The sequence below is a fragment of the Pongo abelii genome, chromosome 9, assembly GCF_028885655.2.
Source record: "Pongo abelii isolate AG06213 chromosome 9, NHGRI_mPonAbe1-v2.0_pri, whole genome shotgun sequence".
Taxonomy (NCBI): Eukaryota; Metazoa; Chordata; class Mammalia; order Primates; family Hominidae; genus Pongo; species Pongo abelii.
In genome coordinates this window covers 24,576,425-24,600,289 of record NC_071994.2, presented here as the reverse complement: position 1 = coordinate 24,600,289, position 23,865 = coordinate 24,576,425, and positions in this window count along the sequence as shown.

Below are 23,865 nucleotides of genomic sequence, written 5' to 3'. Positions count from 1 at the left end.
GGAGATTGCCATCAGGTTTTGGAGACTACTTGAAGTTCCTAGAGACCAAAAACAGTTCTTTGCCATGCGGGCTTCACCAATCTGGCCACTTATTTCATCAAGCTTCTAGCTGCAATGTGCAAAGACTGAGTCTTATTAAATGTAACATAATCACAGGAGTGGTTTTAATGGAGATCATCCATTATCCTGGTTAATATATTAGTTAGAATTAAGTCACAAATCCTACTTGTACTCGAGAAGGTGTAATTATACAAGCATATGTGTATTAAAATGCCTGACTTGTGACAGTTTTTGAGCTACCCCCTCCCCCTTCCCTTTGTGCCCCACATAGGGTCAAGATGATAAGAAAGCCTGGGAACCCCCCCATTTGACACGAGCAGGGGGTTCAAACCATACATGCCCCTGGTCATGCACAGGAATCCTCACCCCAGCTGCACTGCCTAAACAGCAGAAAAACTTCAAGATAACCTCTTTTTCCTATTTTCAAGCCACTTTAGACCTTCTCGGGGAGCCACTCCACTCTCCTCAGAGAGCCTCATTATGTGAGTCATAAAGCTTTGCATGCTTTCTTGGTGTGTATGTTGTCATCAGTCTCAACACCTGAACCAAATTTTTATGTTGGGCCATTCCATTCTGTGTGGTGACAGTAACTGTGGATATCATGAGGAGGGGACATAAGGGACACCCTAAAATCGGTCTGCTAAAGCATGGATATTGGTAGTATGAGCAGGGATATGAAGCTTTTTAAATGATCACTCTTCAAATGGATCAGTCAAATATCTCAAGCAGTGAGTGATGTGAGCTGAGTGGTAGATCTGAGGGCAAAGGGATTAACAAGAATTCTTTAATTGCTAGAGGAATTTATTAATTTATTCTCTTGATTAATTCATGCTTTCTTTCTTTTTTATTTTTTTTGAGACAGAGTTTCACTCTTGTTGCCCAGGATGGAGTGCAATGATACAATCTTGGCTCACCGCAACCTCTGCGTCCCAGGTTCAAGTGATTCTCCTACCTCAGGCTCCTGAGTAGCTGGAATTACAGGTATGCACCACCACGCCCAGCTGATTTTTTGTATTTTTAGTAGAGATGGGGTTTCTCCATATTGGTCAGGCTGGTCTCGAACTCCCGATCTTAGGTGATCCACCCACCTCGGTCTCCTAAAGTGATGGAATTACAGGCATGAGCCACTGAGCCCAGCCTCATTCGTGCTTCCATCCATCCATTCATTTTGGAAGGATTTATGAAGCACCTGTCATGTACCAGTCCTGTGTTAGATGCTAGGGATACAGTTGTCCATGTGACAGACAATACCCCTACCTTTATATAATTTCCAATTTAGTGGGAAACATAGACAAGTAAACAGACAATTACAGCACTAAGGGTTGAGAGCTAAAATGGGTAAAACTTGCAAAGTGATGGGAACACTGAGGAGAAATATTCATTCCACTCAAGTGTGGTGACCTGAAATGAGGACTGAAGGATAACCAGGAATGAAACCAACAAAATGTGTGAGCATAAATATGGAAGACGTTCCCTGGAAGGACAGTGGGACAGGAAGAATGGAATGGCCCGGAATGATAGAAATCATGTGGAGACATACTTCGAATATTCAAGGAACTGAATATTTCAATAATTTAGTTTCACGACAGAATGTGTCCATTATTTTAGTCTCTGAAGAACCACTCTAAATTAACACGAGAAGAATAGAACATCCAATGTTATAACTACAGTCACTAAACTTTATGTTCCGATAGGTCCTCTTTTATTTTTTCAGTTTTCTAGTGTATAAAAAGCAGACCTAGAAATCCCGCATTGGAAACTTTCTGAAATCATTCTACTAGGGGATCCCAGCATACACCTTATTGGATTAGCTGTGCAACTTTTAAGATGGGTTTAGCCCTGCAACTTTCTGTAGAGTCATCCTAAGCCCATCCCAACATGGACCATGCACACACATGGCAGTCATGGTGAATGCTCTGTATGTTCAGATTTACTGTTTAGTTCTGACACAAGAGCTGTATAGTTTTGGGTTTCTGTGAGCCCCGGTTTCTTCATGTGTGAATAGGCAATAATAATATTTGCAAAGTCATCACTTATGAGAATAGGGGATTTCTTTGATTACATGAACTCTTCCTGTGTTTCCTACCCCAGAGCTGTTATTATAACTCACTCCACAGTTGGAAAGAGATAGCAAATATCCTCAGAGATAAAAACCTCTGAGCCAAACTTGCTTAACAACGAAGGCCCCTTCAAGTCTCAGCAGTGCAGTTGCCATTGTTGATTCATTTTGTGTCAGTGCCTGAGAAACTTAGTGACTTCTGTTTATATTTATGCTGGCATTTGGAGTCTCAGGAGGTGTGATTGAGATATAAAAAAAAAGACAAGAGGAAACAGAACTTTTTAAAAGCCAGAGCAAGCACAGGAGTTTATCTCTTCACTTTGGGTTGACTTTTAAATAACCTTTTGAGGCCTCTTTCTGCATAATATCACTAAGGAGAGGGATCTTGACTAAAATAGAGAAAGAGCAAGAAAGAGAAAGGAAGAATGATGTCAATAATAGCTATAAATGATGTAAAGTATCTTCAGATGTAATTATAATAAACCTTTATTAAATATGGACAAAGCATTACTTTTTATAAATATCATTTAGTTTCTTATTTTACAGAAATAAATCAGTGCGGAATAAAATCTGCCTCAGGAAAAACTTAGAGGCAGGAGATTCAGGGTCCTGACAAAAGTATGTTTCTATGAGAATCTCATTCTGTGGGTGACACATGTCATCTGAGATTGGCTGAGAATAGGATAGTCCATGGAGGGCTAACAAGGCAAAGCGAATCGATACGCCACTCTCATCTTTCACTCAGACTCCAAACACAGCCAGCAGGAAGACCTTTCTGTCCTCAAACTCAATCACATGAGTCTGCATGCATGCCAACACAAGCTTCATGTACGTTCCTCCAAAGGGAGGAGCTTAGGCAGAAAAACAGCATAGTTAGCACTTCCAGGGATTCTTCATTTACTGATCAGCTTGAGAAACAGGAACCTTGTGGGTGAGGCAAAGACTCATCAGGTGAAAGGAGGCTGCAGTAATGAATACTGCACTTCCATTTCACTGCACAAGCATACAGCTTAGGAAAAAAAATAAAGGTATTACTCCCTTTGTTACATTTTCCCTTATTCCAGATGTTGCTTCTTGCTATTCAATATGGTAATTATATAGACCACTCTCATTTCCGAAATTACCCTTTTGCACGCCAATGATGAATCCGTCCCAAAGAGTGACACTAACAGCCCCCAGAACCAAGCCCATTCTGCCATTTTCTCTAAGAGCAAAACAGTGATTCCTGAAAGATGACCCAGTAGGCCCTGAAAATTGGTACAATGCTTTCAGAAAGTAAGAACTGTCAACAGGGTTCATTTATAATAATGGAGTTGTAAAGTCAATCTAATTGTCTAAAAGCAGGGGATCAAGTAAATAAAGTATGTTATCATCTTAAAACAAAGCTCCCTACAGCCATTACAATTGAAAAATAAAAGCGTATTTGATGGCATGGAGAAATGCTCCCGCATTGTTAAGTTACAGAACATGATGTGCCAAAATCAGATTCTATTCTTATAATATATTAATGTGTCATGCCTAGAGTGAACGATTTCTCTCTCTCTCTCTCCCTTTCTCTCTCTCTCTCTCTCTGTCAGTTTCTGTGCCAGTCTGTGTGAGTGTGTGTAGACTGTACTCACTTGCTTCCTTCAGATCCCACTCAAAACTCACCTTCTCTATGAAGCCTTCTTTGAACACTCCACCTAAAATCCTAAGGTCTTCAAAACCTTCAATCTCCTTTCCCTTGTTTATTTTTCTCTTTAGCTGTATTAGTCCGTTCTCACACTGCTAATAAAGACATACCTGAGACTGGGCAATATATAAAGGAAAAAGATTTAATGGACTCACAGTTCCACAATGATGAAGAGACCTCACAATCATGGCAGAAGGTGAGGGAGGAGCAAAGACACGTCTTACATGGTGACAGGCAAGAGAGTTTGTGTAGGGGAACTCCTCCTTATAAAACCATCTGATCTCATAAGACTTATTCACTATCATGAGAACAGCACAAGAAAGACACCCCCATATTTCAATTACTTCTCACCGGGTCTTTCCTTCAACACATGGGAAATATGGGAGCTACAATTCAAGATGTTAAGTTAGCATTTGCAACTTTGTACCATAGTAAATGCATCCGGTAAGGTCCTAGACAGAAACGGATGACACACATAACCATAGTAATTGAGATGAATTTAATGGAGGGACCCTGTACAAGGGTGTGAGCAGAAGGAAAGGAAACCAGCAAGAAATTGTAAAGCATTCCAGGATGAGCAACGATGGAAGAGCCAATATGTTTTCTGGGAATGATGGCGCAAGAGAAAAGAGCAGTTATTAGAACAAGAAAGTTGTAACTGTAGAGACAGGAGCTGTGGCCTTTACAAAGGAACAAAGCCATGTGAATTCAGAGCCCAACAGGAATAAACACCCTGGCCTCTCTCCCTCCACCTTCTCATCTCCTGCTAGTGCCTGCCACTTTCCGAACTCAGTCAGAAGTCAGAGGACAAAGGAGCTCGTCCTTAGAATTCCTATTGCTAGGACACAGAGCAGTGTGGAAATATCCAAGTGGATAGTATCCAACAACTGCAAAGTTTACTTAATTATTTGTTTATTGACTCACTCTCTCTGAAATGTAATCTTCACGAGGATAGACATTTTTGCCTATTTGGGCTACTAATATATTTCCAGCACATGGAAAACTGCCTGTGTACAGTAGACACTCAGTAAATGTTTGATAAATGAATAAATGTTGAATGATAGTTATAAAATGTTTGTATTTGGGTAATGAGAATATGGGTAATTTTAATTTGTTTTATGTGACTTTCTATATTTTCCAAGTTTCTTTAATAAACATATACTTTGTTTACAATCAAGAAATATATGTGTGTGTGTGCATGCTTGTGTGTGGGTGCATGTGTGTATGTATATATAGACATACATTTAGTCTGGAGTATGGCATGCAAGCAGGAGAAGGAACCCAATCCTTTCCTTAGAATTCATCGAGTAATAAAACTTGTGCTGTGTTCCCTAGCTCTGGGCCATGCAGAAGCAGTTATGTCTAGGAAGCTCTGATCAATATTACCTTTCCAGACTGTACAAATATCCCAGACCAATTGCCTATATATTATTTATGCTGTCAAGATAATATTTAGGCAATACATAATTAAACAACAGCTATCTCTGGAGACACAAGTAGAATATTGATTATGAAATAATCCACCCTTGACAAAAGGAAGGAAAGATGTCCTTCAGGGTTTGACAACTATTTTTTAATAAAACAAGACAAGCAGCTTGGCAGTTGCTTTTCCTGGTAGAGGTCCCCAACCTTTAGCAATGTATACCTCAAATGAATATCATTACTTATACTCTTATCTGGTTACCTCTAAATTATAGTTACCTGTATTACAAGCCTAATTCAATCATTGGTCCCTAAACACAAGGAGACCAGTGGTTTCTTGCAACGTGTTTCCCAAGGCAGAAGTTATTCTATCAGCAGCAGAAATGGTGATTGGATGATATGAAATTGTATTTCATTACTTGACTCAAAACATATATAGTAAAATCCTGTTAAACATGCCTTATTGTGCCCAAGTTTTCCTTGCTCTAGATGCAAGGTGCTCCATCATACAGCTGTCACGATAACACCAAAAGGCTGTGGCAGAGTTATCTTACACATTCACACAATTCTTATAATAGGGGCTGCCAGCATTCTGAATGATGTAATAGATATTGATTTGCACACCCAGGTGTGAATATTGTATTTTCCTTTTATCACCTTCCATCTTGGAAATAAATGAGCTTCTACTGTTTGTTATTGCTCCTTTCCTCATTCCAGATGTTGTACCTTGATTTTAGGTATGATAATTACACATCTAAAAGCTGAACACTCTTTGAATGCTATAAAAAAAAACACCAGGTTGCATGAAAGTGTTTTTGTCAATAGGGAAAAAAATCTTATGCAGTTCATAAATATCATTAAATCAATGCAAGCTTTAAATTAGCTTTTTTCACCTATGTTATATATATGTTTAGTCACACATATGTGTATTTATAAACTATATATATAATTTTTCTCACATCGATCATGAAATTTCATAAAGATCAACTTCTACTCCAAGAAAAGTTCCCAATAAGTTTAATGTCAATAAAAATATAATCGAAGCAGTATATTAAGGGGTGACAAGATATAATCGTTATTTCCAACTGATGTTTCCTGGCACACCATCAATCCACTCAGGGTTTCTAGCTAATGATCTTAGCAAATGTCTCAAGATTTCATGGAGCCCTGGCTCACCAGGCATAGTAGCAAGGGTGCCAACATTGGCATCTTTGTTGAAGTAATTAATTGATTAATAAATGGTAATCAAGATTATACAGTCTGATGATGACTGATTTGACACATCAATTAATCAGGGATGTGTCTTCATGCTGAATTAGCAATGGCAGCCACAAGAAAGGAGAAAAATAAGGGGTAAGAAGAAAGTATAGCAGCCAAGATGATAGCATCAAGGCCTTTGCTAAGAGTTAAAATGGAAACAAAAGGAGGTTTCTTTGGTTTTATTTTGTTGTGGTGGTCTAGTATCATTAAACAACTAATTTTGTCCGAGTTTCAGTTGTACGTTCATCTGACTCCCTTTTATGAAATTAGCAAAAGTCACTAAAAGAACAAAATAGATAGAAAATAAAATGCTGAGGTCAAATACACACATAAACACATATAACATATGAAAACAAATATACATATACATATATATGCATACATATATATATAAAGTTCTCAAAATAAAGAGGGAAGCCCACATTAAACGAAGGATTTGGTCATGATATTACTAATTCATGTCATTTGACTACCATTTTCCAAAGTATACACTGTGTGCCAGGAATTCTGCTAAGCCCTGGAGATTTAGCATGAAATATAAATTCCTTTGCCTTTGAGAACCTCAGAATCTCATGAAGAACAGCAAGTAATCAGGGTTACACTGGAGACAAGTCTGGGATTCTGTAGGTGCCCACAGAAAAGTAGCATGACCTAAACTGTGGACATAAGGAAGGCCTCTAAGAAGGGGTAGTGTTTAACAGAGAGCCATTGAGAGCCAAATGGGAGTTAGGCATTTCAACAAGTCAGGAGGCAAGCAAAGAAGGCAGAATGTACAAGACAGAATAAAATGTACTGAGGAGACTAAAATAATTCTCATGGTTGATGGTGTGGTTTGGAAAAGTCGCTTTCACATAGCTTTATGCATCAAAGTATAGACAATAGGGTTATAGTTAGATCTGAATCCAAATCCTCAATGCACCACCCAGTAGCTCATCACTTGGGGCAATATTACTTAACCTCCATCAGCCTTAGCTTCCCTATGTGGAGAAAGAAGATAAGAGTTGCACCCTTCTCATATGGCATAGACACATAGTAAATTCAAAAATCAATAAATTCAACCTTTAATATCATTAAGCATTATTCTATTATTGGGAATCATTGATCCATTTTTTTTTGTCTATCCCTTAAAGAAAGATAATTTCTATTTGGCCCTCTCTCTATTTACTCCTGGAGAGAAACTGTCCGTGTCTTAGGGAAGGTAAGGCTCACTACAGACTATCACAGAGACAGTAGAACGGCAAATAGTGCTACATCACCCTGGATCTGAAGATGGCCAAATCATTATACTTGTCTATTGCCCTTTCAGGTAACCCCTGAAAGGTGCTCCATCCTATAGCTGTTGGGATCCTGGTCCTGATGTAGCTATTGGCATCTGCAAATGCTGAAGATCCAATAAACCTCCTCAGTTCACTTCACTACCTTAACGTCCACCTCAATGCCATGACTCAGCAATCTCTAGCTAGGTCCACACTTGTTCCATTATGACATGGTGATTTTAAATGCCTTCAAACTACACAGGAGGATAAAAAGCAAAGAAAAAGAGACTCTTCTTTTTCTAACCACAGATACCACTTTTATTCTTCTAGCTGCTGCAGCGAGAATTGATGATTGAAAGCCAATAAAGCTTCTATTGACTCAGAGTATAAGGGGCTTGATTTATCTCAACACTTGGCAGCAAAATAAAAACAACAAGAATAATACAGGTGTGTCCTTTGCCGTAAATAATATAGATTTACTATCTGCAAATTTCGTAACCTTAATGATGCTGGAAACGTACTGACTCAAGTACGTCAGGCCACACTTGATGCTGGCAATCAATTGTTTACGGGGTTGACATTTTCTAACATCTGTTTTAAGATTGTGAAGTTTTAAACTGCTATTTTTCATTGCCCATACTGACATTTTCACCAAGCTTTCCTTAGCGAAGCTGGTACCTTGGCTTGTTAATCCAAGAAGCGCAGCTAGATCTTCAAAGTTTCTGAGGACTGTGTAAAGAGTAATGTATAAAACCATATCCCCCATCCTCCCTCAAAAAATTACCTGTTGTGAGAAGTCTAACTCTCAGAATTTGGGTCAAAACTTTGCTTTGTAATTTGTTCTTGTGAGTGCTGCCAAGTCAGCTTATTGTTTATTTAAAAAGAAAATAAAACCTGGGCCATTTTGTGTATGTAAATATAGGTTGAGATTTGGTTGGTTCAAGACGAGGAAATAATCGAAATTATTGCTTTCTTTATTGTCATGTTCCAAGGCTTAGGGGCATGCAAACTCTATAGTAAAAATGCACTAGACTTTCTGTAAGGTATTTAACAGATACGATTCTATGATTTTATTGTGAATTAAATTTAAAAAGTGAGAGAATTTAGAGTAACATGAAACCAAAGCTGGCCTGAATAGAGGCATCCCAGAAAAGTTCATGTATACCAAATTAGGTGAAGATTATCCTTGATACAAAGGGACACTTGATTTAGAACTGTCTTGAAAATCAATTAAAACATAAAGAGTTTGCTTACATAATTGTGAATAATAACCTGGAAAGAATAACTTAATAAGTTATATGACAAATCAAAATTTAAAATGGCCTTGGTGAAACTGAAATAGTATGCCAGAACTATAAAGGGCAAAGAAAGCAAAATAAAAATTAGTGTATATTTATTTATGCTCCTTATACAAATGATACATGATTTCATATATTAATAATCTAAGAAATCAGGCAACATTATTCTCCTTTTACAGATCAAGAAACAAAGGCCTAGAAAAGCTTAGTTATTTTATCAGTATTGGATAGCTAGTGAATGGCAAAGGCAAAATTCAAAGCCAATCATTGTTTTACTATATAATATTTTCCATGTATATTAAAATAAGCATAAAATCCTGAATAGAGGTTCAAAAACTAAGACAGTTATGGAATATATTTAAAATACATTTGTTTTGGAAAAAAAGATTAAGGATTATTTGAACTTCAAAATAAGTAACAAATATAGTGTATCACTATTGCCAAAATAGTAATAATAGATGAAATAATATGAATTCATATGGTCACAGGAAGTAAAGTGCTAATCCCATTTTACCTTGAGCTGGTCATACTAATCTGCAGTATTTAATTCTGTTTTAAGCAATGCATTTTAAGGAGATTTATAACCTTGAGCATGTCTTTAGAAACAAAAAAACAGGGTGATCTAAAAAACCTTGGTATTTATTATTATACTTATCACTATTATCATTATTGTTGCCATCAACCTTATTACTGTATTTTCAAATTCTAGCATTTATTTATTGCTTATTATATACTGGCTACCAGTCTGAACACTTTGCACATGTTACTTCATCTGATTCAAGCACCAGTTTACCCTCCCTTGTATCCTATTCTCATATTTTTACTCCAGCTCTTACCATAACAAACAGCTGCATGCAGGTACAACCTCTTGATAGCACCTCATCTCAAGCTCATCATGCAACACAAATCTCCTCTAATACTTCGAAGCGAGATGCCTGAGGCAACTAAGAAATGGAAAGGAGTTAATAGCCTATGTCCAGTGAAAGGTGGGAGTTAGAGGATAAACACTACCCTCTTCCTTGAAGCAGAAAATCCTGGGGGGCACTTAGCAGGATCCCTAATTGGATCAGCTCCCAGCTGCCTTTAGTAAGTATGGGAACAGGAATTTACCTTGAACTAGCATTTCCTCTTTCCTTGTTTTGCTCTTCACAGTCCAAATTCTTGCGGTCACTTCTGAAAATAATCCACCTGCACATACACCCTTGTCTCAGGTTCTGTTTCTAGGGTAAATCTGGACTAAGACACCACCTCATCTTCATGACAACTTTATAAGGTATGTATTAACATTTCTACTGTATAGGTGAGAAATATAAAATTAGACAAGGTTAAGTGGCTTGTCCAAGGTAACTTATGTTACAGAGAACAGATAGTGGTTTTGAATTCTCATTTGTCTTCAAAAGCCATGTTCTTAGTCACCACCATACAGGTTTCCCTTGAGGCCCAATTAATGAAGCTGGTCATGTCTAGAAGAGAAGACTAATTAAAGGCAGCCTTTCAAAAAACTGAAGGGTTTTCATGTGGAATAATAATAAACATTCTAACATGATTCAGGGCCATGGAGAAATCTAAGAAGCTATCAAACGTCTTCCCATTGATGGGTCCAAGGTAATTTCAAAGCATTTTTTAAGTCCTAAAATAGGTAAGTTATATAGATATAGGAAGAATCTTGGAAGCTGTGTTTAACAATTCAGTGAAACCACATCTAGTTGCTTTGTCTAGTAGTCCAGAAAGGTTCATATGATGGTCCTTTGATGAGTGAACTTGACAGGTTACAACCCCCATTTATTCCATCTAACACTAACATAGCTGTCCTCCAAAGATACTTGGTAAGTATGACTAAAGTCCATAATCAATTGGCTTTAAGTGAGGGATATTATTCTGGATAGTCCTCATTTAATCAGTTGAAAGGCCTTATGAACAGAACTGAAGATTCCCTGATGAAGCAATCCCAGCTATGGACAGCAGCTTCAGCCTGTGCTGAAAGTTAGAGCTTGCCCTTTCTGGCTGCCTGCCCTATGATTTCTGACTTGCCTAGCCAGCCCCCACAATCACATAAGCCAGTTCCTTGCAATAAATCTTTAAATTTATATATACTGTTGGTTCTCTTTCTCTGGGTTGAACCCTGACTGATGCACTTAGATACTGGCAATCTCATGTGGTTCGATCTGATGGAAGGTCATTTAGCAAAGGAAATATCACACATGAGAAAAGATGTAAAGTTTACTGAAAATAAGAAAATGATTTTAAATTTAGTATGAGAAAGAGGCTGTGTTGTAATTCAATATTAACTTTTCTGTATTTCATTCTCTTACCATTTTGTACTTTCTTGTATTTGTTATTTTAATATAAATATCCGAATATATATGATTAATATGATCCATAATTAAAACATTATTTTATTGATTACTTACAACTTAGTGAGGCTTAAAATATTTCCCTATTTTCTAGTCAATTATGAAAAATGGGACAAAGGAGGCAAAAGTTATCATAAAATGTTAAGAAAAAGTTTTTAAAATATCAGAATTGTTGAGTAATGAAAGAACTTCAAAGAGCAGAAGAGTATTTTGATGAGAGGGATAATGGAAATGTATCATGTGTTGGCCTTTTTTTTTTTTTTTTCAGACAGGGTCTCTCTCTGCCACCCATGCTGGAGTGCAGTGGTGAGATCATGGCTCACTGCAGCCTCAGTCTCCTGGGCTCAAGCGTTCCTTCAGCCTCAGCCTCTGGAGGAGCTGGGACCACAGGTGTGTGTCTTCATGCCCTGCTACTTTTTCTTTTTTTAAAAGACAGGGTCTCACTGTGTTGCCCAGGCTTGTGTTGCCTTACTTTTTGTTGGAGTCAATGTCTAACTTTCCCACAGTATGTATAGATTTGATGAGAGGCTCTATTACTAGCCCAGTTTTTCTACTTCTCCAGATCAATGCTGTATCATGATAAAGCAAGTGGGAGCTAGAAAATGTTAAATATCTGGAGATCAATTATTTTTGTCAACTTGCACAAAATTATAACTATAGCCATCACCACAAAACACACTGGAGTCAAATACAGCCATGGGATTGCAGCCAAAGCACCGGGCCTGATGCAAAGGAGTAAAGTAAAATAGAATCATAAAAGGTTTCAATAAAAACAATCAGGAGTGTGAGTAGCACAGGTAAATAAGGGTCTTAAACGGATACTTCAGAATCCACTGGACTTCCTTTAAATAAAAGTGTATTGTTTTACAAACACAAGACATTTAGAAATGGAACCACCTGCAGGGAAGACTCATGAAGAGAAATGCTAAGGGCAAGCTATACAGACAGCAATGGTTCTTACACAGTTTCTTTAAAATCCATCACACCTGAATCACTAACATGTTCTATATTTCATAGAAGGCTGCTCTGTGACACCATAAACCCAGCAACAGTATTTTAGTTATTTACCAAGTGATTAAACTGTAGTAATTTATTCCACTTTTATACCCACATTTTCCCACTAGAATCCTAAAAGACTTTACTGCCTCCCATAAAACATTTTCACTCTAAATAATCAATATTGATTTAACTATATTCCATTATTTTTTAGATTTACTTTCTTTTTTTGCATGCAATTCTCACCTCCATACAGTTTATTAAAAGATAAAGTGGCTCACTTCCAAAGAAATTACATTTGACAACGCTCCTAATTGTGAATTTACTCTGCTGTTCCTTATAGATATTTTTAAAGAGGGAAAGGATGAAATAGATGTACTATATTAAAAGTAAAAACTGCATAAAAATGTAAAATCTTAGGCCTCTGAGCAAGTGTTTCAGGCAGTTGAGTCAACTAGCTAGCGTCCTGATAAGACAATGTTTTTCATCATACATTCCTTATACCTCTGGGTAGTGGTGGATATGAGTTGGGAGGAGTATGTAACAAAAGTAAAAAAAAAAAACACTGGATAAAATTAATACAACATCCTGGACAATTATTTTTACTCAAATATTTAGGGGAAATATTTTATATGGAACTGGTAAGTATTGCATTATTGTACATATTGATGTGTTCTATATTAATATATTTTTAAATAGTGTCAAAGTAAAATTATGTACTGTATCATATAATTTGGCCTTATATATTATAGGCTTAAAAGTTAAACTGTGATGTGAATTTATATGGTAAATTACAATTTTAAAAATTAGGCTTTGGGATATAGCTTCACATATCATTAGCATCACCTTTTAATTTGGCCTACAAATTTCTTCCATTTTCTTCCCCTATACCGTATAGAAATATATGTTCACTCTCCTCTTTATTTAAGGGTACTTTGGTGAGAAAATTTGAATAATATTATTCTAGAAACATTGATTCTGGGGGGAGGTGTTTCAACACTGTGAACACGATAGAGCCTGGCTGATTACTGGGGATGAGTCAGGTGAGTTCTTAGTAGATGAGAGCTAAGAGAGAGCTGTGAAAGTCTGAACAAGAGTCCAGGTTGCTTAAGGGTGCCATAAAGACGAGATTCACTAGTCAAGAGTCAAAGATCCTTGAATTCAGGAGCCTCTAGCAGAAGTCCAGGGCAGTAATTGCTACCCGAATGTTTTCATTGACATTTAATACAGAAAGCCAGACGTAAGTGGATAAGCCCTTCAGAAGCTGAAAGGCTTCTGTTGGTCTCTAATCCATGTACTTTATTGTCAGTATCTGTCAGAGACTCATCTTTAGGTCCACACAGAAGCCTGGCATAAAATGCCAGGAACATGAAAAATTGAAACCAAACGGCTCAATTTCTCCTGTGTAGCTGCTACAAAACTCTGAAAACTGGACAAGGACTCTAGTCTGATGATATGACATGAAGTCAGCCCACTCTTCACTTCCTGGTGAAGTATTCACAGGAGAGACAGGCTTGTGCTGTCATGAGAATACCATTTAGCCAGCAATGCTGCTGAGAAGTACCATAGAGAAAAAAGGGATATTGTCCAGTGGGAATGAAAAGCCACTGAAATTGGAGGGGTTCTATTTCTCATCAGCTCTGAAATACCTGTTTTTATTCTTTCTTTGTGCCTGTTCCTCCACTTACTAAATTGGAGGGCATGACCCAAGAAAACCCCGTGGAAAGAAAATGCTTGGTGCAAAAAAACTATTTTAAAATAACATTTGTAGGTCCATTTTACAGACATTTATAAATCTTTTCTTCAAAATCAGTGGAATTATATATAAAACAAGTAAAAACATTTAGCATGGTCACTAGAATCAAGTTGCTAGCTTTATTATACAAATTAAAACCCCGTTAGTTGAATTAATGCCTGTAAACTATTTATAAAGAATTGTTTTTGAAGAATATCAACTGAGACTAAATCCTCATGTTTAAAGTAAGATTAAAGTTTAAGAAAACCTTCAGATAATATTTTAATTTTTTAATTGAATCTGATGTACTTACTATTGAAAGTAAGACATTTTAGTCCAAATAGACAAATAATTCTAATTGATTTAAAAAGATATACTATCCTTTACCTCTTGTCTCTATTCTTTATCTGTGACTGATGTTCATGCCATAATCTAACTCTGTATAAATGGTGACAACCCATAAGCTGTTCAGTTCATGTGGTTTCTCTCACTTTATACAAAACAAAAGCATACTTTAAACTGGGACTTTCTCAGCATTTTTCACAGACAATTTCAGCACAGTGAATTATAAATCTGGATAGTTATTTGTTTCTTAGTTGCTTAGCCCCCTAATGTCCCAAGTTAAGTAAACTGGATTCTAACCTAATGATTCTCTCCTTAGCAAACAATATATAACTCTTTGAGCTGAATTCTCCACCATTGAAATACTAGGAAATCATAGCATTTTCCTCAATAGGCCATTGAATTTCTCAGCATTTTCACAAAGGAGTTCTGCACATCCAACCCACCCCTACCACTTGATAGTTTGAGCTTAGATGATTAACACACAGAGACACACAACACACACACACACACACACACTTGTGCCTCCTTCATTTACAATACCAACCTTAAGCAGCCCTGTGTGCACAGCCAAGGCTCTTTTCTTACCCATACCTAATAATCTTATTTTATGAGTTAGAAGCAACAAAAGAAATTCAGTGCTTGTGCTCTTATCTAATCCATATTTACTGCACAGATGTCAGGAGTGATCAGATGGAAGAAAAGAGATATATTTCTTGGTACGCTAGAAGAAAAGATTTAGATTTGGGTCTGGATTTTCTATTTTTGTATCCTTGAAATATAAACACAATAATCCTGGCACAAAATGATCTGGCTGCCTTTTTCAATAGACAGTGAGATTGTTAGCCAGCCATTTCACAAGCTTATCTTGAAGGTGAAAAAAGAGACATTAAAAAAAAATAACAACAATTATCTCACGGCTGTATTGCACCTTTCTTCAGAAACTCTTAAAACATTCTGGAAATTATGGTCCAAATATTGTGCTCAGCACCTAACCATCTTTATCTAGTCCTCTCAGTGAGAAATGTAAGTACATAGCAGTAGATAGAAATGACCCTCCAAATGAATACAGTTCATCATTTTCTCATCAAATACTACTCTTTTGGACAGGTACACACAATTCAGAAAACCAAAGGTGTTTAAAACCTAAGAGTTCCTTCCCAGGAGTTTCAGACTTGTGGCTCCCCAGGTTGAATGCAATTTAAAAACATTTGCTTGGCCTGCACGTAATTGAAAAATTTAAAATTTTTATGTAAAGTCTGAATTTCCAGCTTATCTTGAAAAAACTGGAGGATGTGGCAATACATCCCATATGGCAGTAATTGGCTACATCTGAGTAGCAGTCTTCCCCTCTTTAGTAGTCCAAGGCTGCACACTCAGCAGTCACCTATTATCCAACATTTGCTTCACTATTCACATCTACTGTAGCTCCTTCTCCTTACCCCTGGAAACAAAGTTAAAGCCCTAGTTTTAATCTGTGTAGACATACTACCTTCCTTAAATAAGCTGCTTTTCTCCATGTGCTCCATAATTATGCTTCAAAGTGTAGTTCTTGAGATGGCATTCGGCTGACAATTCATATTGCCTGGATGTAATTAATTATTTCAGCAGATATTTGTTATCTATGCAAGGCAAAAAGCTGGGAAGTGTAGAATAGATGGCAATGGATCAGACAAGACCATGTTTTTGGAAAGTGGCTAGTGCGATAAGGAAAACAAAACACAAATAGAAATTTCAAGGCAGTCATGTACCAAATCTGTAAAAGAAACATCTAAAAGAGCTAGAGGATTTCAGGAAAAGGAACCTAATTTTCACTGAAAATGGGTGAGGGAGGACTTAGTGAAGGTTTCCTCAGTTACCTTCCTGAGAAGCAGACTCAGATGGAGGTTTACACAGGGGTCTTATTAAGAATGTTCTGGACAGGCGCGGTGGTTCATGCCTGTAATCCCAGCACTTTGGGAGGCCGAGGCAGGCAGATCACGAGGTCAGGAGATCGAGACCATCCTGGCTAACACGGAGAAACCTCATCTCTACTAAAAATCCAAAAAAATAAAAAATTAGCCGGGTGTGGTGGCAGGTGCCTGTAGTCCCAGCTACTCGGGAGGCTGAGGCAGGAGAATGGCATGAACCTAGGAGGCAGAGCTTGCAGTGAGCTGAGATCACACCACTGCACTCCAGCCTGGGCGAGAGAGTGAGACTCAGTCTCAAAAAAAAAAAAAAAAAAAAAAAAGAAAAGAAAAGAATGTTCTTAGGATCAAGACCTATAGGCGAGTGAAAGAAGTAGGACCGGGCAGAGGGAGATGTTGAACCAAAACGCAGTAACAACAAAAGACTTCAGCAGACCCCACGGGAACTTTGGAACTGGAATGTCTGGCCTTTAGAGTTGATCCATATTGGAGCAAGTGGGCCATACCCTTATAACTCACATTGGTCAGTCAATCGATGTGTTCACTAATGGGCAAAGATCCTGGCTCCCACCAGCTTCCTCTTCACTTTCTGGACTCTGGTATGGCAAATTTTTCTTTATATCTTGCTCCTATCCAGTATACATGCAGGGCTGGACCTCCCTGACACATTGTTTCTGCTTATGGCTCGGGCTACATAGTTAAGGAAACACTCACTCTTCCAATGCAATAGGCTGGGTAAGTGGACTTGGGCTGCACTTTTTGCTCATGTTCAGCCATACCTCTCTATCTCAGTTTCATCTCTGTCTTTCTCTTGTTCTTGCTCACACTCTTTGTGGGCATGCCTGAATTTGCAGATTCACAGTGTAAATCCAACATGTGAGATGAATATCCCATTTTGGTATTAGTCTTACCTTGTTTCAGCCAGCTTTTACCAGAAAGTCCCACATTGGAGAGAGATTTGTTTTTTATTATTTTGCTAACTCATTGACATTTCTCTGTGTGTGGTCTATCAATCAGAGTGTCAGAGTGGAGAAGTGAATGGCACTCCAACTTTAAGGACTTAATGTATTTGAGTAGGATTATTAATATCACTCTGAGCTGTGAGGCATGTTTTTGCAGGCATTTTATACCACCAGCTTAGAGAGATCCTTACTGGCCATGGCCACCTTGATAACAATAAATAAATTGTCATAGTTATCAATTATTCACCACTTTCTGTAACAGTAGACAGTGGAATGGGAAATTTGTAAATATTATTTTTAATTCTTATGTCAACTCTTCAAGAAAAATATTATTCCCCTTTTATAGATGAGTGAATAGAGAGTAATAAAGAGGTAAAACTTGCTCATAGTAACATAGCTAATAGGTTGAAAGCTAAGGTTCAAAGTCTGGTGGTCTTCTCACTCCTCAGCCTTAGCTCTTTCTCTACTTCACACTGCTTTTGACAACAGTGATATGGTTTGGCTCTGTGACCCCACCCAAATCTCACCCTGAATTGTAATCCCCATAAACCCCACATGTCAAGTGTGGGACTAGGTGGTGGTAATTGAATCATGGGGGTGGTTTACCCCCATACTGTTTTTGTGGTAGTGAGTTCTCACGAGACCTGATTGTTTTATAAGCATCTGGCATTTCCCCTGCTGGCACTCATTCTCTCTCTTGCGGCCCTGTGAAGAGGTGTCTTCTGCCATGATTGGAAGTTTCCTGAGGCCTCCCCAGCCATGAGGAACAGTGAATCAATTAAACCTCTTTTCTTTCTAAATGACCCAGCCTCAGGTATGTCTTCATAGCAGTGTGAGAACAGATTAATACAAACAGTAATTGACTATTGAGTCCCTACTAAGTGCAAATTTTTTTAAATATATTACCTAACAATGTTTACAACAGCCCCAGGACATTTATAATTGCCTCTATTTTATCCACATGGAAAATAAGGCTAAGTAAAGGAACTTGCCAAGGATCAGTCAGCTGGTAAGTGGAGGTGCCATAATTCAGTCCTATGTCTGACAGTTCCCTTCTGCTCTGTCTCATGGTCTGTCTCTTTGGTGAGGAGAGAAGTCATATGGGCATGGTCATACATCTCTACAATCTGTAATCTCCTTTTGGGGAGAAAGCAAAATCAGCAGTTATTTTGCAATGGAATCAAGACTATATATCATAGAACCTCTGAAAGGATACTACAGAGTGGTATACTTGGTTACTCTGCTTTCTGCTTGTGCTTAAACATCAGAATCTAGACATGAAGTCCAGACTTTCTTCCTGGTCAGCTCTATTCCTCCACTAGTTCAGTCAAGTCTGTCTAAGATAGTCTCTCTTTTCATTAACTCAAAGTTATAGAATTATTATATCTACAAAATCTGCCATCCACATTATCTGTCATATAATAAAACTTAATCAGGGGAGTGACATCCCTCATATTCTCAGGTCTTGCCCATACTCAAGGGAAGGAGACTGTTTAGGTTATACACATTAAGAAGTAGGAATCTTTGCCTACCAGATCTATCAATATATGTTGCATCTGTAATCCCTTCTGTAAAAGATTTTACACCTACAGCCAAGAAGTCATTCCTTTTTATGTTTTTCTACATTGCTATGCATTTGACTGTATGTATTATAGCATAAACTGCCCAGCAAAGTCCACAACAGAAACTATGTCTTATATTTAGGTAAACATTATGGAACAGTGTCAAATAGTATAAACCTATGTACAAGACCCAGATTTTTCACTTACTAACTCTGAGAAATTGAGCCAGCATTAAAAGCTCTCAGAACCTTCATTATCTTATCTTTAAATTTGAAGAAATAAAGTACCTACATCATAGGAAGAAATTAGGAATAATATTTAAGGACTCAGGCTCTAGAATCAGATAGCCCATGTTTTATTACTGCTCTCCTACTTACTAGCTGAGCATAGAAGTCAGGATGGAGAAGCTTATGCTGCAGTAACAAACAGATATCTCAGTGACTTAAAGCAATAAAGATTTCTTTCCCACTTATGCTACCTGTTCAACCCAAATTGACCAAGAGCTCTGCTTCCACATTGTCCTCAGTCCAGAAGCCAGCCTTGCATAGCTGCTACTCTCTAGAACATTTCAGGTCACCATGAAAAAAATGGGAGCACTACTGACTCTTGCAGCAGCAATTAAATGCTCTGGCTAGTCACTAACCATGTGTTGCTCATGCAAACACCAGTGAGCCAAGGCATATAACCCTACTATGTGAGAAAGAAAAGAAAACTGGTAGGCTTTTTGTTTTGTTTTTGTTTTGAGATGGAGTCTCACTCTCTTGCCCAGGCTGGAGTGCAGTGGCATGATCTCGGCTCACTGCAACTTGTGCCTCCCAGGTTCAAGTGATTCTCCTGCCTCAGCTTCCCAAGTAGCTGGGATTACAGGTGCCTGCCACCACGCCTGACTAATTTTTGCATTTTTAGTAGAGACAGGGTTTTACCGTGTTGGTCAGGCTGGTCTTGAACTCGGGATCTCAGGTGATCCACCCAACTGAGCCTCCCAAAGTGCTGGGATTACAGGCATGAGCCACCATGCCTGGCCTAAAACTGGACATTTTTAGAAGACAACACTGAGATAAGTACACCAGGTATGGTTAATCATCACACTTTACTCACCAGTAAAGTGGGGATATTAATAATAATGCCTACTTCCTGGATTTACTATATACATATTATATGAGGTAATATATGAAATATGTTTAGAACACTGCCAGGTAGAGTAAGGCATCAGTTAATGCAACATATTGCTATCATCATTGAAGAACAAACAGGGAAGGTATCTAAAGTTCTTGGCATAGCACCTAGCAGGAAATAAATATTTATTATTTTTGATCTTATTTTATACAATATTGTAATGGTTATCTTTATCATGCTTACCTACCCCATATTTGGGCCAAACACACAGTAGTTACTCAATAGATGCTTGCATTTCATGAGTTGTATTTTGTTCTCAAGCATTTACTGAGTGACACTTACATCAATCTCTGACTTTCCAGAATGATTGTTGACAGGTCATCAGATATACTATCTACATTAAGTGCTATGTAAGAAGGTTAATGTCAGAAGCCAATGGCTTAGAAGTAAACCAGATTTTAGGGACCTGTACCTCCCTACCAGATTGAAGTTGGCTTGCATGCCCTGTAGGAGCAGAGCTCCCTGGATCCCTGGACAGACTCCAGTGTTTCAAGGCAGATGGTCTTCACTGCACAGAGTCATAGGGAGACTCATCAGCACCCACAAAGTTCTGTACAAGAGGACAGTTATATGGGAAAAGGAAAGATCAAACCAACGTTTGTAATACCTACTGAACCTATTACCAATTCACTAGTGTCCTTGAGACTCAAATTTAACCCCTTCAAAAGAGCCTACAAACCTACAAAACTTCACTAGCACCTGAGGTGAAATCAGGGGAAATACTGTAGTAGTTCATATGTAAGGGCCTTCCTAATATTCACCAGAATGAAGCCTCAGAACATTGACTTCAAAACATCATTCAATGTCCCTTCAGCCAAACAGAATAAAAAATTAGTCATGATTTCAGAGTTTCTCCATGATCAATGTAAAAGTTGAGATCTTAATAAAACTGATTCACAATGTGCCATGTGAAAGAAGCCAGACACAAAGACCATGTCTTACATAATCCCATTTATATTATGTGTCCAGAATAAGAAAATCTGTGGAGACAGAATGTAGTATGGTGGTTGCCTAAGGCTTGGAGGGAGAAGAAGGAATAACTGATAACGGGCATATTTCTTTTTAGGGTGATTAAAATTTTCTAAAATTATATTGCTCTGATGGTTGCATGACTCTTTAAATATACCAAAAGCATCTAAGTGTACATTTTAAATGGATGAATTTTATAGTATGGGAATTACATCTTAAATGAAATTGTTAAAAAAGAAAGACCATTTGCCACATATCAATGAAGCATCGATAAAGGACACTTTATAGTAAAAAGAATAATCAAAATGCATAAGGAATATAAATAAAGACAACCTAAAATTTTATCAAAAACCATCATTTAAAATCTAGGCCTGAAATTCAGTGCACACTTTGTCTAATTTAAATTGGGTTTCTTATTTCAAATCTTTAGTTAAGGTTACTTGAGAAGAGAATCTGAAATCACAAAAGGAAATCAATACCACAGTTGACCAAGGCCAGATTCAATAATACTGCCCACATTTGAGTGCAGTGAGGGAAAACAGCATTCATTAGTCGTATAATAACTACAAGGCCTCCCGCTTATCTCAGAAATTCCTCCAAGGAACACAACCATTTCCCACCTATTATTTTCTATTGATTTTCACCATCTGTCAAGAGGCAGAGCAGGAAAACGAGTTATAACCAAAGAAGGTGACACCAGAGAGAGCAGGAGTGGGAAACCCTGAACAGCTTTGTAGCCATGATGGCAGATAGGCATGAAAGCCTTTCCTTTTTTTTTTTTTTGAGATGGAGTCTCACTCTGTCACCCAGACTGGAATACAGTGGTGCAATCTCTGCTCACTGCAACTTCCACCTCCGGGTTCAAGCGATTCTCCTGCCTCAGCCTCTAGAGTAGCTGGGACTACAAGCATACACCACCACACCCGGCTAATTTTTGTATATTTAGTAGAGACGGGGTTTCACCATGTTAGCCAGGCTGGTCACGAACTTCTGATCTCAAGTGATGTACCTGCCTTGGCCTCCCAAAGGGCTGGGATTACAGGTGTGATCCGCTGCACCCAGCTGGTATGCAGGGCTTTCAACTTGCAGCTGAGTGTGTGAGAGCTGGAATTTCATTTGCTTATCTGAATCCTGTGCCCAAGGGAATTTGAAGGGAGATTATTAGATTGACTGTCCCATCTTTATCATCATCATTTTATAGCATATATACTAATGTCATTATAATCCTAGCTCACCATTTTTTACAATGAATGATTATCATAGCTAACATTTATTTTCATCTTTGGGGAACTCTCCCCTGAGTAGTCAAGATTCCCAGGGGGACTCGCTATATATCAAGAACAGATAGAGCCAGTTCCTTTTAACATGTGAAGAGACTTGATACATATAGTGTTTATTTAGTGCTAAGCTCTATAAGTGCTTTACAGATATTATCTCATATATAATGTCAAAAACAATTCCATGGAGAAGGTATTTTCATTTATTATATACATTTTACAAAATAGAAACTGAGGCATGAAGAAGCTTAAGAAGTTGTATAGGGTCATATGGTTATGGAATGGTAGAGGGGAAATTGAATCAAGGAGGTGTGTTTTTAAGTCCTTACTCATAACCTCCATGCAAGCTTCTTTCATAGGAGAGGGAAGTTCTTTCAAAGGAGAACATTTTGACCTAGGTTTATATTGATCACAGAGATTCCTCATTTCTAAATGGCAGCAGGAGTGGGGTTTCTGATGACCATTATTTCCCAAGCCCTATATTTTTTTTATCCCATCAATGCCAAACACCATCAATTTTGATTTTTTTAAGGTCATTATATTTATCAAGCTTTTGAGATAAAAAATTGCTGAAATATATATTAGAAGAAAATTCTTGATCCTATTGAAGTCTTAAAAATCTCATGTTTATGCACTTATTTTTTTCAGTATGTTTATTGAATGTTCTGTACGTGCCTTCTACCGTTCTAGGCACTGGGGATAAAACATGAATAAGACAGGAAACGTATCTGCTCTTCTATTGTTTCATTCTGATCCAATTTCCCAACCTCTACCACTATGGACATGTGGGGGAATATAATCCCTCAAGTTGTAGGGAGTTGCTGTACCATTGTAGTGTGTTTAGCACTCCTCACATTCTGATAAACAAAATGTTTCCAGACATTATTAAATGTTACCTATGGGGGCAAAACCACCACCACCATCACCCCTGCTCCAAGAAGCACTGTGAATCAGATGAAAAATAAAGAAACAAATTAGCAAATGGAACAAGTATTCTGCAAAGTGTTACAAAATAATAAAATATTAGGAAGCAACTGTGTGGCTACTTTAGTTTGGGTGATCAGGATGGCCTTTTTGAAGAGCTCCTATCTAAACTGAGATCTGAATGTCAATAACAAAGATTATGGAAAATAGCATTCCAAGTATATGTTGAATCCAAGACAAAGGCTGTGAGAAATCTATGAGCAAGCTATAAGCTTAATTTATTCCAGGGTCAGAAAGAAGGCTAATGTGAATGAAACAGAACGAGACAGGCAAGAGCAGTTTAAAGTGAAGTTATAGAAGAAAAGAGAAGACAGATTAGGCAAACCAGGATAAGGAATTCTGATCTAATATTATGCAATGTGCAGCTACAAGAAGGCGTCACACACACAACACAACATGGTCTATTATGTGCAGGGTGAATTGTAGGAAGATAGGAGTAAAAGCAAAAAAAACTAGATAGTTGGGCACTGTTGCAGTATTTCACAAGGAAATAATGGTGGTTTGGACAAAGATGGTACTAAGAGGGATGGAGAGAAATGAATTATTTGAGTGAATTAGTGAAAAAATTGTTGAC